General features: G+C 38.5%; 1 long non-coding RNA gene across 1 annotated transcript; it reads left to right on the top strand.

The window, feature by feature from the left end:
- Positions 1 to 1233: 1233 nt before the first annotated feature.
- Positions 1234 to 2863, top strand: LOC143823870 (uncharacterized). The gene is made up of 3 exons (XR_013226622.1): positions 1234 to 1276; positions 1455 to 2413; positions 2601 to 2863. It is a non-coding gene; the product is annotated as an uncharacterized LOC143823870 (long non-coding RNA).
- The last annotated feature ends 1637 nt before the right edge of the window (positions 2864 to 4500 follow it).

Raw genomic sequence — 4500 nt, 5'->3', positions numbered from 1 at the left:
CTGCATGGTGAGTATTACTATACTTACTATTCCTAAGAAGAAGAAGAAACAGAAGAGGAAATGGTTAAGGAAGAAGAAAGAAAAGGAGGAAGAGGTGATGATGTCGTATCCATGGTGAGTTTTCCTAAATTTAATATTTCCATGATTATTCAAGGCTTTATGATACTTTAATGAGTGTAACTGAGTCCATGGTGAATAATTCCAGGAATAAGGAAGAAGGATGAAAAAGAGGAGGAGGAAGTGGAAGAGGAGGAGGAGGAGGAGGAAATGAAGAAGAAGGAGTTATTCCTAAGGTTCTTTAAATCTTTATATTTATTTATAATTATATTTATATGCTGCCGCTCACGAATGTCTTGCAGCGGTTTACAAGAATTAATAAATCCCCAACAATCCCCTTAAAAACAATATAAGATCACACTAAACAAGATGGTGAGCCATAAAACATCAGCGTTCCCCCCTCCATTCAGCATGTAGGTTTGCAACCTGTGAGCGAGGATCCTAGCTGATCTTCGTTGGTCTCAGATGAACATCTCAGAAGGTACCAACTGGGGACACCGCCCTGGAATCAACCATCTGCCTGTCGGAAGAGCTCCGTTTTCTTGAAGGAGTGTCACTGGCTGCATGGTGAGTATTTCTATACTTAATATTCTTAAAAAGAAGAAGAAACAGAAGAGGAAATACGCAAGGAAGAAAGAAGAAAAGGAGGACGAGAAGGTGGTGTCATATCCATGGTGAGTATTCCTAAACTATTTCCATTATTATTTAAGGCTTTATGATAATTTAGTGAGTGTAACTGTCCCAATGTTGAATAATCCTAAGATTCCTTCGCAGTACTTTAATAATTAGCTGTATGGTGAGTATTCCAATGGTGAGTATTCCTAGGAAGAAAAAGAGGGAAGAGGAAGAATGAAGAGGAATATGGAAGAGGAGGAGAAAGTATTCCTAAGGTTCTTCAAGTCTTTAAGGAGTGTAACTGGCTGCATGGTGAGTATTACTATACTTACTATTCCTAAGAAGAAGAAGAAACAGGAGAGGAAATGGTTAAGGAAGAAGAAAGAAAAGGAGGAAGAGGTGATGATGTCGTATCCATGGTGAGTTTTCCTAAATTTAATATTTCCATGATTATTCAAGGCTTTATGATACTTTAATGAGTGTAACTGACTCCATGGTGAATAATTCCAGGAAGAAGGAAGAAGGATGAAAAAGATGAGGAGGAGGAAGAGGAAGACGAGAAGGAGGAGGAGGAGGAAATGAAGAAGAAGGAGTTATACCTAAGGTTCTTTAAGTCTTTATATTTATTTATTTATAATGATATTTATATGCTGCCGCTCACGAATGTCTTGCAGCGGTTTACAAGAATTAATAAATCCCCAACAATCCCCTTAAAAACAATATAAGATCACACTAAACAAGATGGTGAGCCATAAAACATCAGCGTTCCCCCCTCCATTCAGCATGTAGGTTTGCAACCTGTGAGCGAGGATCCTAGCTGATCTTCGTTGGTCTCAGATGAACATCTCAGAAGGTACCAACTGGGGACACCGCCCTGGAATCAACCATCTGCCTGGCGGAAGAATTCTGTTTACTTGAAGGAGTGTCACTGGCTGCATGGTGAATATTTCTATACTTAATATTCTTAAAAAGAAGAAGAAACAGAAGAGGAAATACGCAAGGAAGAAGGAAGAAAAAGAGGATGAGAAGGTGGTGTCATATCCATGGTGAGTATTCCTAAACTATTTCCATGATTCTTTAAGGCTTTATGATACTTTAATGAGTGTAACTGGCTCCATGTTGAATAATCCTAAGATTTCTTCACAGTACTTTTATAAGTAAATAATTGGCTCTATGGTGAGTATTCCAACGGGGAGCATTCCTAAGAAGAAGAAGAGGGAAGAGGAATGTGGAAGAGGAGGAGGAAGAGGAAGAGAAGGTATTCCTAAGGTTCTTTAAGTCTTTAAGGAGTGTAACTGGCTGCATGGTGAGTATTATTAAGTATTCCTAAGAAGAAGAAGAAGAAACAGAAGAGGAAATGGGCAAGGAAGAAGAAAGAAAAGGAGGAGGAGTTGATGGTTTCTCATCCATGGTGAGTTTTCCTAAATTGAATATTTCCATGATTCTTTAAGGCTTTATGATACTTTAATGAGTGTAACTGACTCCATGGTGAATAATTCTAGGAAGAAGGAAGAAGGAAGAAAAGGAGGAGGAGGAGGAGGAGGAGGAAATGAAGAAGAAGGAGTTATTCCTAAGGTTCTTTAAGGCTTTCTATTTATTTTTTTATAATTATATTTATATACTGGGGATTGTTGGGGATTTTATTGTATTTTAATGAGTCCATGGTGTATAATCCTAGGAAGAAGGAAGAAAAGGAGGAGGAGGAGGAGGAGGAAATGAAGAAGAAGAAATTATTCCTAAGGTTCTTTAAGACTTTATATTTATATTTTTATAATTATATGCTGCCGTTCATGAATGTCTTGTGGTGGTTTACAAGAATGAATGAAATACAATAAAATCCCCAACAATCCCCTTAAAAAGAATATAAGATCACACTAAACATGATGGTGACCCATAACACATCAATGTCCCCCCCCCCTTTCATTCAGCATATAGGACAGTGAGCGAGGATTCCAGCTGATCTTTGCCGGTCTCAGAAGGATATCTCAGATGGTACCAACTGGGGACACCACCCTGGCCTCAACCATATGCCTGGCGGAAGAGCTCCGTTTTCTTGAAGGAGTGTCACTGGCTGCATGGTGAGTATTTCAATACTTAATATTCTTAAAAAGAAGAAGAAACAGAAGAGGAAATACGCAAGGAAAAAGGAAGAAAAGGAGGACGAGAAGGTGGTGTCATATCCATGGTGAGTATTCCTACGGGGAGCATTCCTAAGAAGAAGAAGAAGAAGAGGGAAGAGGAATGTGGAAGAGGAGGAGGAAGAGGAAGAGAAGGTATTCCTAAGGTTCTTTAAGTCTTTAAGGAGTGTAACTGGCTGCATGGTGAGTATTACTATACTTAGTATTCCTAAGAAGAAGAAGAAGAAACAGAAGAGGAAATGGGCAAGGAAGAAGAAAGAAAAGGAGGAGGAGGTGATGGTGACTCATCCATGGTGAGTATTCCTAAATTCAATATTTCCATGATTATTTGAGAATTTATGATACTTTAATGATTGTTACTGACTCCATGGTGAATAATCCTAGGAAGAAGTAAGAAAGAAGAAAAGGAGGAGGTGGAGTTATTTTTAAGCTTCTTTAAGGTTCAAGATACTTGAAGGAGTATAGCTGGATTCATGGTGAGTATATCTATATTTATTATTCTTAAAAAGAAGTAGAAACAGAAGAGGAAATATGCAAGGAAAAACGAAGAAACGGAGGAGGAGGAGGAGGTGGTGTCCTCTCCATGGTGAGTATTCCTAAACTATTTCCATTATTATTTAAGGCTTTATCATATTTTGATTAGTGTAACTGGCTCCATAATGAATAATCCTAAAATTCCTTCATAGTACTTTAATAAGTGTAATTGGCTCTTTTGTGAGTATTCCTAAGGTGAGTATTCCTAAGAAGATGAAGAGCGAAGAGGAAGAAGGAAGAAGAATACGGAAGAGGAGGAGGAGAAGAAGGTATTTCTAAGGTTCTTTATGTCTTTAAGATACATTAAGTACTGTAACTGGCTGCATGGTGAGTATTTCTATACTTAGTATTCCTAAGAAGTAGAAACAGAAGAGGAATTAGGCAAGGAAGATAGAAGAAAAGGAAGATGAGGTGTATGAGGTAGTGTCGTATCCATGTAGAGTATTTTTAAATGAGTTTTTCAATGATTCTTTAATGTTTTATGATGCTTTATGATACTTTAATAAGTCTAACAGTCTCCATGGTGAATAATTCTAGAATTTCTTAAGGTTTTACAGTACTTTAATTGGCTTCATGGAGAGTATTCCTATGGTGAGTATTCCTAAGAAGAAGAAGAAAGGGAAGAGGAAGAAGATATGTAACTGGGTGCATGGTGAGTATTTCTATACTTAGTATTCCTAAGAAGAAAAAGAAACAGAAGAGGAAATAGGCAAGGAGGAGGCGGAAAAGGAGTCATTCCTAAGGTTCTTTAAGGCTTTAAGATACTTCTTCCTTGCCCATTTCCTCTTCTGGTTCTTCTTCTTCTTAGGAATACTGAGTTTAGAAATACTCACCATGCAGTCAGAAAAAGTTATCCCTAAGGTTCTTTAAACCTTTAAGATACACACTTTTGGGAAGGTGGCCCAGTGAAGCATGAAGCATGACATTGCTCTGTTTGTCAGCTGTGGGGTGACAGCTGGTTCTTTTCCATCAGACTTGAATTTGTGACCCTGACCAAGCAGAGGACATCTGCTAGACTACCACAGGAATCTTAGGAAGGAGAGGATGGAGCTGCCAGCCAGATCTGAGAAAGTCTTGCCTGTTGGTTGCCCAGTCTGTAGAGTGTGAGCCAACTTCTGCTGGGGCCACAGAAAAGACAGCCCTGAAGAAAAGACAG

Source organism: Paroedura picta, chromosome 14, assembly GCF_049243985.1.
Source record: "Paroedura picta isolate Pp20150507F chromosome 14, Ppicta_v3.0, whole genome shotgun sequence".
Taxonomy (NCBI): domain Eukaryota; kingdom Metazoa; phylum Chordata; class Lepidosauria; order Squamata; family Gekkonidae; genus Paroedura; species Paroedura picta.
This window is presented reverse-complemented; position numbering and strand designations above follow the sequence as displayed.